Raw genomic sequence first — 10,310 nt, 5'->3', positions numbered from 1 at the left:
ATTCAGCTTATAAAAGGAGCAAAGGATACAATTATTTTGCAAGGTAAGCTGTTTGGTCAAAAGGCTTGTGTATACACAAATCATGTCCTTCATCATGTTCTCATTTATACATTTGATTCCAAAATTCAGAGATTCATGCAAAGATTATTATTCACAGCTAGTCGTTCACGCATAGTTTAAGTTCACACTCCCACCAGTTTTGGTTCAAGCTTTTCTTTCTCAATCAATCTGTCTACTAACTAACAATTCTAAATGCAAGTTCACATTCTTGTTCTTTCTTTGTCTAACATACACACTTGCTCAAACTCATGAAAAGAAACACAAACTCCATCAAAATCATGCATTCAACTCAAAATAAAAGTATACAACCATTTTTCACAAAAAGATAAAAGTGTTTTACTGCCATGTCATCCAAAACAAGTCAAACTGTTCAAAATGCTTCAGGGTGAGCAAACTAACTACCCATAAATAAAACTAGAAAAAAGGAATTACTGTACTAAAACCATAATTATAATAATAAACCAAAAAGCAAAAAGTGTCATCAGGAATCACAATTCCTGTGACTGGTCCTGGGTGTCCTGTGTTTGAACATCCTCCTCATCTGCTAGATGTAATACTGGAATAACTGGAGGAGAAGTGTCCAGAGTCAGGACTGGTATGGTTTGGCCCTCAGGTATCTCTAAGACAGGAGTGGAAGAGTCTGCTGCATACTGAGATAAAGATGGATCCACCCCTAGAAATAGTGCATCAGCTGATACTGGCACTGGTTCAGGATGAGCAGCCTCATTGGATCTCATTTCTAATCTTCTTTTCAAAAAATCAACAGCTCCAGGGATGACGGCTTTAGATGAGTGATCGTTTTTTGGCTCTAGCTCATGTGGTTGAGGTGCCTGGGCTGTAAAACTTTCATTATCCCCCATAAAAGAAGGTCGGGCTCCAGACCTGGCCACCTTCTCAATGAATTGCTCTACACTCATAATTGGCTTTTGCTGAGCCAGTTCTTGCAAGCTTTGCATAATGAGAATCTGTCCTTCAAATAGGCTTTGCAATTTGGCATCTGAAGTCTGGGAGCTTTGGGCAGATGGGTCTGCTAAAGCTGGAGATGGGGCTGAAGTAGAAGATGCAGGGATTCCAGTTGTTAGTGCAAAGGAAGAGGGAACATCAGCTGCTCTGAGCTTGGTCTTCCTTGCCTCTGGAAAATTAATTGTTTGGTCATTCGCATTCCAATAGTTCCTTATGATATAGGCTAAGTCAATGACCGATCTTAGGTTCTCATAGGAGGTAAGAGCATCAGATCCAACTCCCCTCGATCTACATAAGGCTGTGATTAAAGCTGGAAAGCCTAAGTGAGAAGAGTTAGACTGAGCCATCATGGTCATCTGTCCAGAGATCAAACCACCAATGTGCATGTCCATCCTTGTGATTAAGCCATAGACCAACCTAGCTCTGTCTATGTTCAAATCTGAAGTTCGGGAGGTAGGAGCTAGGTTTGAGTAAGAGAAGATGCTCCATGTCTAAGCCAGGGTAGTAAGATCTTTCCTGAGGAGCTTCCATGGTTGGCCCTCCGCGTTTGGAATAAAGCCCTTGCCCGGAATGGATAGACTAGCCTCCATCTCTCTGGGATCAGACCTTAATCTTCAAAATCTAGAATAAGTGGGTAAAGATTCCCCCTCCTCTAATAGCACTGGAGTCTGGAGGAACTCATTTAGGCTGTCTGCATCTATCTTGATTAAATGACCTCTTATTCTAGCACATTTGGGAGCTTGATCTGCTGGACTATAGAAATTGGCATAAAATTCTTTAACCACTGCCACATCTATGCTCCATTCCTGAAGGTTAGCAAGGCGTTTGTGATGATTTTGCCTCTCCAATTCTGCTTTAAACTCGTCGAACTCAGAATGATAAAGTTCCACATTCCTTTCTAGAAGGATCCTTCAGTATAAAATATTATCGATATATCGGTTCCAGGCTTCCTATGATTGAAATCTTCTATTATCATTTTGATCCTGTGGCCTAGAATCACAACTCTTACGTTTCCTAGAGGCCATCTGCATATAAAGGAACCAAACAATTAATCAGGACACAAGTTATTCAAATTTCAAAAACTGAAAAAGACACTGGCCACTTAGCGAGAAACGGTCCGCTTAGCTGGCCTTTGCAAAAAAAACACTACCACTTAGCGACATGAGGAGTCGCTTAGCAAAAGTTGCAGAAATTTAGCTTCTGCAGAATTGGCTTAGCTGAACAGTGCCCGCTAAGTTGAACATCTGCCACAAGGATATGCGCTAAGTTAAAGGCTGCGCTTAGCAGCACCAACTGATGTGTCATTATTTTCTCCTATTTCTTAACCATTTTTGTCACCAATTTAATTACTGATTAACTCTAATTGTCGAATTTATTATTTAGTTTTATCAATTGGGCCCACTTGACTAATTTGTTGTTTTTAATTCAATTTCAGGATAATTATAAGCAATTGGGCCGAGCCAGATTAGACTTGAAGAGAGAAAACAAATTTTATTAGATTTCGTCTAATTTCATTTTATTGCGTTCCATTTTTATTTAGTATTTTTATTTCGTTTTAGGCCAAAATAATGTAATCAAGCCTTGTGGCTTTGAGTGACCTTTAAATAGCAGCAGCCTTGGGATTCGTGGAGGCTATTCTGTTATTCTATCATTCAGGAGTTTTAGGGTTTTACGTTTTGAGCTTGGTATTACTGTTCACGTGAATGCATTTTTCCATTTTCTGCTTCTAATTGCAATTTCGTTTATGTTCCTTTTTCTGCCTTTAGCTTCATTTATGTTTTATGCTTTTGTTGAACTTATGGAAGGCTAAATTTCTAGTGTTGTTTCCCTCTGAGGATGAAGCATAATTCTCTTTGAGGTTCTGTTTTTATTGTTGCTCTCCTATCGGTTTTCCCTTCACCAATTAACCCACATGCGTTCTGTTAATCTGTGCATGCTTCGTGTTCGATTAATTGCCTCTATGCTTAAATTACGTTCGTGCTTAATGAACAAGGGGTTAATTGGTGTATGTGTTGCTTAATCACATATTGACAACCCTAAATTGATTTTCGCTTAGTAAATTAAAATAGGGTTGGATTAAGTGGTTAACTTCCAGGGGTGAAATCCTCATAACCTAGGATAAGAGAATGACTTCTGAATCAGAGGAAACAACACATTTTTAATACTATTAATTTCGTATTACAATTTGTTTGTTCTTTAATTCACAAAACAAACACCCCCCCAATTGTTACTGTTACTGTTATAACGAAGTATATTATGAACATTTGGTCAGTCATTGCTCATTGGGAAACGACCTAGGATCACTTCCTAATTACTGCATTCTAATGTTTATTTGATTCGGGTACGACCTCGATCACCAACTCTTCAAAAACTCCTCTAAGTATTGGGAGCTTAGCGGGAGAAGCTCGCTTAGCTCAGCGGATGCCGCAACAAATCGCGCATGGCCCAGGAAAACTCGGCTTAGCGCGCGGCTATCAACAAAAAATTGTCTAAGTTACCTGGGCTTAGCGATTCAGCCTCGCTTAGCCACAGGCATCTCAGCAAGAGGATGAATGTTCATCCTCAAAAGTTGAACTCGCTTAGCACGGTAGGCACACTTAGCAAGTTCCTCTGAGAACGCCTATATACACAATGAGTACTGATGAACTCGCTTACCGCAGCATGCTCACTTAGCGAGTTCATCGCATTTTCCAGAAAACACAGTTTGTTTTCTTGCACTTTTCAAGCCTCTATAAGGCATATCAGACATGCAATGTTTGCATCATACTTAATATAGTATACAAGCGTATATAGTCCTAATCTTAAATTAATTTTAACAAAACATAAAAACCCTAAAAATCTAAAACTACAGTTGAAGTCTTCTACCCTAAAGTTTAGACAAGAAAAAGAGAAAAAGAATAAAGGAACTTACTTGAATTGTTAATGCTTTGGGATTGGAAGTAGACAATGCAAAGAGAAAGCACAGATGCAAAATGTGCAAATTTGAGAAGGAGTTTCTGAAATTTGGCAAGTGTGAGTCTAACTGCTGTTACACTCACTTAAGCAGTTTTCGACACTTTCGCTTAGCGGAACGCTACACTAAGCGAGCCAGAGAGAGGTTTGGTTTCTCAACAAGGCTCGCTTAGCGGACCCGCGTGCTTAGCCGACGGTTCAAATTCAAATTCAATTTTTTTTAGAACATAGGCTTGGCTTAACACGAGGATAAGACCGCTTAGTGAGGTTTATAGATCCGAAAAGCTGCAACAATCGCTAAGCTAGGCTATGGCTAGCTTAGCTAAAATGATGCATCTTAAGTACAGAGGAGCATGCGCTTAGCTGATAAGGCCTCGCTTAGCGCTCACATTGCTGCAAGGAATTCAGCTTAGCTACCATGACTGGCGCTTAGCTTTATGAACCCCAGTTATGGCCATAAGGAATTGAGCTTGGCGACATTGAGTCGTGCTTAGCCAACGATAAGGTGGCGCTTAGCGGTTTGGCTGTCGCTTAGCCGAATTCAGATCGAATTTGATTAGGCTCAGCTTGGCCTTGGCTAGCTTAGTGGAATGAATCAGCCTCAGATGCAAGGGTTGGTTGGGCGCTAAGCGCTTAAGACTCATGGCTTAGTGCATGAATAATGATGTGCTTAGCGTGAGGCTTGCGCTTAGCGAAAGGACTATTTTTCAGAAAAAAAGTTTTCCAAGTTATATTTCAGTCCTTTTTCCAAGAAATTGAAACCCTTATGTTAAACATTCAAAGATAGGCTGATATACTCCTATGTACAAATTATACAACAAGTTCCAAATGATAAAATGCATGAAAAACAAAGATAACAAAGATTAAAACTGGGTTGCCTCCCAGGAAGTGCTTCTTTAACGTCATTAGCTTGACGCTTTTACCTTACTGGGTGATCTTATGTTTTGGTTCTTACTTTCAGAACCTCTTGACCTCCTTCCATTACCTGTAAGCAGACATTGTGTTCTGGAGCAAGCTTGTCTTCAACAAACAAATCAAAATCAATTTTCTGATCTTCAAAACCTAGCTCCAACTTCCTTTTCCCCATATCAACTATGCAGCTTGCGGTCAACATGAATGGCCTTCCCAATATTGCAGGGATGTCAGTATCTTCAGAGATATCCATTACCACAAAGTCTGCTGGGAAGATTAACTGTTTTACTCTGACCAACACATCTTCAATTACTCCATATGGTCTGGTAATGGAGCGGTCAACTAATTGTAAAGTCATTCGAGTGGGCATTATTTCCAACTCTCCCAATCTTTTGCACATGGAGAGTGGCATCAAATTGATACTGGCTCCCAGGTCAATAAGAGTTTTTCCCACATTGACTTCTCCAATTGAACAAGGAATAGTTACACTCCCAGGATCTTTATGCTTGGGTGGAAGGATCTTTTGGATCACAGCACTGTAGTTTCCTTCCACTATGATGTTTTCCTGATGAATATATTTATGATTCCTTGTTAACATATCTTTCAAAAATTTAGAGTAGAGTGGCATATGTTGCAAAGCTTCTCGGAAGGGCATGGTTATTTCCAGTTTCCTGAAAATGTCTAAAAATCTCGTCAGATGACGATCTTTTTCCTTCTTGGAAGGTACCACAGGATATGGTACTTCCACACCTTCATCCACAGCTTTTTCACTTCTACTTTTCTTTGCATTCTTATTATTTTTTTTCTTCTTTTTCATTTTTTTCATTTTTTATTTCTTTTTCTACTTCTTTTCTTTTTCTTGGTCCTTCAATTCTTTATTCTTGACCATTATTTGTTCCTCTTTTTCTTGATTACTTTCACCTATCACCTTATTTTTCTTGCAATCAGTACCTTTCTTGTCAACAATTTCCTTCTTATGCACAACACTATCCTCATCCTCAACCTCCACAAACCTTTTACTCCTCGTCATCATAGCTTTGCATTCCTCCTTGGGATTCTACTCTGTATTTGTCACAAAACTGTTGGATGACTTGTCAGCTATCTGCTTGGCTAATTATCCCACCTAGACCTCAAGGTTCTTTAGTGATGACTCAGTGCTTTTATGATTTGACATTGTTACCTGCATAAACTGAGTCAAGGTCTCCTCCAGCTTAGTAGTCCTCTAGAATATGTTAGGTCCTTGTTGGATCGGCCTGTTTGAAGGCCCACTCTGGTCTTTGTTGAACTGGTTACTAGGGTGTGTCCTCCATTATCCTTGTTGATTATAGGGACCCTGCTGGAAGCCTGAAAATCCTCCTTGAGTATAACCTTGTCGCTGTTGATTTCCCATATAATGAATTTCTTAAGTGTTTTATTCAGTGGGAATACATTGGCCTATTTCATGAGCCTCACCACAGATGGTACAACCTGTAACCTACAAAATAGAAGAATGCGTAGGTTGACCCATAGACAACTTAGTTGGCAGCTTACCGAGTGTTTCTATTAAAATCTCAAGTTGCTTAGAAAGCAACTTGTTCTGTGCCAATAAAGCATCATGTAATGATAGTTCTATCAAGCTGACATGTTCTCAATTAGCTCAGTTGCTTCTTCCGGGGTCTTCAGTTTTATCTTTCCCCCTGCAGAACCATCTAGCAGTTGCTTGGTTTGTGGTCTCAGCCCATCTATAAACATATTCAATTGGATTGGCTCGGAAAACCCATGAGTGGGAGTTCTTCTCAACAAGCCTCTGAACCTCTTCAATGCTTTACTCAGAGATTCATCAGGAAACTAATGAAATGAAGATATTGCAGCTTTTCCTTCCGCAGTCTTGGACTCTGGGAAGTATTTCTTTAGGAACTTTTCAACAACTTCTTCCCAGGTTTTCAAACTGTTACCTTTGAATGAGTGAAGCCACCTCTTGGCTTCTCCTGCCAATGAGAATGAGAAAAGGCTGAGCCTCATGGCTTTGTCTGGTACACCGACAATCTTAACAGTGTTGCATATTTCAATGAACGTTGCCAAGTGTGCATAGGGGTCTTCATTAGGTAATCCTTGAAATAAGTTCCCTTGTATTAAATGAATTAAGGAATGTGGGTAGTTGATGTTGTTAGCTTGCCCTTCAGGACATGCAATGCTGGTGAAAAATTGTGGTACTAAACTACTTGAGTAATCCTCAAGGGTAATCCTCTGGTCATGTTCTTCTACCATGGTAATAACTTCAGGTAATTGAGTGGCGGATTCCCTTGATGATGGTGAATCAGGTGATAATAAGTCAGAGAAATGAGTCTCCTCCTCAAGAATGGATGCAACTGTTCTGTCTTGCAGAAGTTTCCTTCTCCTCTCGGCTCTGTTCCTTCGCAATGTAGCCTCAATTTCTAAGTCCAGAGGAAGTAAATTGCCTGTGGGAGATCTATGCATATACAATACTAACAGAACAACGGTTATCCAGTTTAACAAGAAAAGACAAATAGGAATTAAGAACAAATATTCACAAAAACAATCAAAGAATAACAAATAAAGAATAGAAACCTAAAGACGATCTAACTTCCCAAATAAAAAGAAGTTCCCCGGCAACGGCGCCAAAAACTTGTTTGGATTCCAGCAAGTGCACCATATCACACAAGTAGTATAAAATGGTAAGAACCGAGTATCGAACTCTCGGGGAACTTGTGTTATTTGGTAAGCTATTTTAGCAAATAAGTGTCTGGTGTGTAAAGATAAGTGTGAATATGAACAGGTGTATAAACTATATGTGAAAAAAAAAGAAAATCACGCGAGAGAAATGATGTGTAAAAACAAGTACAAACACGTTGGTCTTCCTAATAGGTGCCCGATGCTGAAAAGATATTCTCTATCTAACAATGCTCATGTGTTCTTATGATGTCTCCTGAGATACTAAATCATGATTCCTGATGTGCCATCATTTTCTTCTATTTTCTAAACCCTTTTTGCACCATTTTAATTATTGATTGGTCTTAATTGTCAATTAATCAGGCAGTTTTATTATTTGGGCTCATTTAGCTAATTTGATGTTTTTAATCTAATTTCAGGAATTAATGAAACATTGGGCTTAATTCGGATTTTGCTTATGGACTTGAAGAGGGCAAATAAAGTAGTGCTTACCTTAGTTAATTTCTAATTAGGAAATTTCGCAATTTTATTTTATGTTGTTCAGTGTTTATTTCGTTTTGGGCCAGAGTATTGTAATAGGGCCCAGTGACTTTGAGTGACTCTTTTTAAATAGTAGCCTTGGGATTTGTGCAAGGCTATTCTGTTATGCTATTCATTATTCAGAGCTTTTGCTTGAGGGTTTTACGTTTTCTGCTTTGATGCTACTGTTCACGTAATGCAATTTTACGTTTTCTGCTTCTAATTACAATTTCGTTCTTGCTTCTTCTTCTACTCTCATTTATGTTTCTGTTTCATTTACATTTCTGTTCATTTACGTTTCTCTTCATTTACGTTTCTGTTCATTAACGTTTCTGTTCATTAACGTTTCTGTTCATTTACGTTTCTGCTTCATGTTTCATTTGCGCTTTCTGTTTGAATCTATGGAAGGCTAGTTTTTCTAGTGTTGTTTCCTTTTGAAGACGAAGCCCAACTCTCTTTGAGGTTTCGTTTGTAATGTGGTTTCCTGACAGTTTTCCCTTCACCAGTTATCCCAAATTCGTGAACATTAATCAGTGCACGCTTTGTGTTCGATTAATTGCCTCTGAGCCTAACTTGCGTTCATGCTTAATGGACGAAGGGGTAACTGGTGTATGTGGTGCCTAATCACGTATTGATAACCCTAAGTTGATTTTCGCTTAGTAAATTGAAATAGGGTTGGATTAAGTGGTTGACTGTTAGGGATGAATTCTCCATAACCCAGGATAAGAGAATGGCTTCTGAATCAGAGGAAACAACCCGTTTTTAATATTAGTAGTTTCAAATTCCAGTTTACTTGTTCTGCTCTTTAATCACGAAACAAACAAACCCCCCCAATCGTTACTGTTACTGCGCAAGTATATTATGAACAATTGGTTTGTCATTGCTCGTTGGGAAACGACCTAGGATCACTTCCTAGTTACTGCATTTTCATGTTTATTTGATTCGGGTACGGCCTCGATCAAATTTGGCGCCGTTGCCGGGGAGCAGTGTCCAAAGGTTCATAATAGCTAGCTAGTGTTGTGTGTTTAATCCTTTCGTGTTTTATGTTTAATTGTTAGTATTGTGTTAGTATGTGTGTTAGTGTTGTTTAGTGTCCTGGTATTTTGTTTAATGTGTGTTATGTTTCAGTTTTCCCATTAAGCGTTTCCCCTGTTTCAGTCTTGGGTGTTTTGCTGTGAATAGTGTTTTGCGATGGACTTAGCGACCACTTTTGCTTGCGGCAAAACAGAGTAGTAGTAAAAATCAAGTAGAAACGGATTTTAGCGACCACCCATGCTGAATTATTTGAGATTTTTTGTTTTAGTAGCTAGGGTTGTTATTTTTGGCTGATTTTTTTTTTGTGGTAACTTCTTTTAACCTATATTTTGTGGGAAAAATAGCTAGAGCCTTTAGTTTGGTCAGATTTGAAAGTTCCAAAAAAGTAGCAAATTTTGTGTTTGTCGAAACTTCAAACGGCCATAACTTTTGCTCCGGTTATCAGAATCGCAATTATTATATATGTATTTGGGGCTGAGGTCTCCATCGTCCAAAAATAGTGATTATGTCAAAAGTTTTTTATTTTTCAAGTTTTATTCACTTATTTTTCTTAACCTACCATTTTTAGCTTCCATAGTTAGACTTTGAATTTTTTCCTGAAATTTTTCTGTGCTATCTTCTCATCATTTTATAAGGTTGCTCACAAAATTTCAAGTCATTTGGATATCATTTGAGGGTAGCTGTAGTTCAAACTTGCACCTTTATTTACATGACAAGGCAACTAGTTGTGCATGCTGAATGTAGTGTATGACTAGAGGCAATCCATCTGACTTACAACCCTTTGACCCTGAGATAGATAGGACATTTCATAGATTAGTTAGGCATCATTTTATACCTTTTGATCATTCTGAACATTCCATTATTGGTGAATTTGTGCATTCTGTTATTGGTGATTTTGAACATCCTAATTTGGAGCATTATAATTTTGAGCATTCTGATTCTGAGCATTCTGATTTTGCACATTCTGAGAACATGGCACAACCTCCACCCCGTGAGAGGACTCTAAGGGAAATGGCTGCACCTGATTTCACCTACGAAAGCTTGTGCATCCAATACCCTGATGAGGATGTCCCATATGTTCTTAAAAGCTTAGCTTACCACCACTTAGGGGAAGTAACGAGCTGCCTGCCGTCTGAAGGCAGGGGACTTTCCCTTTTTTTTTTTTTTTTTTTTTTTTTTTTTCCTTTTTTCTTTTCTCC

The sequence above is a fragment of the Glycine max genome, chromosome 1 (genome assembly GCF_000004515.6).
Source record: "Glycine max cultivar Williams 82 chromosome 1, Glycine_max_v4.0, whole genome shotgun sequence".
In the NCBI taxonomy this organism is placed as follows: Eukaryota; Viridiplantae; Streptophyta; class Magnoliopsida; order Fabales; family Fabaceae; genus Glycine; species Glycine max.
This window is presented reverse-complemented; position numbering follows the sequence as displayed.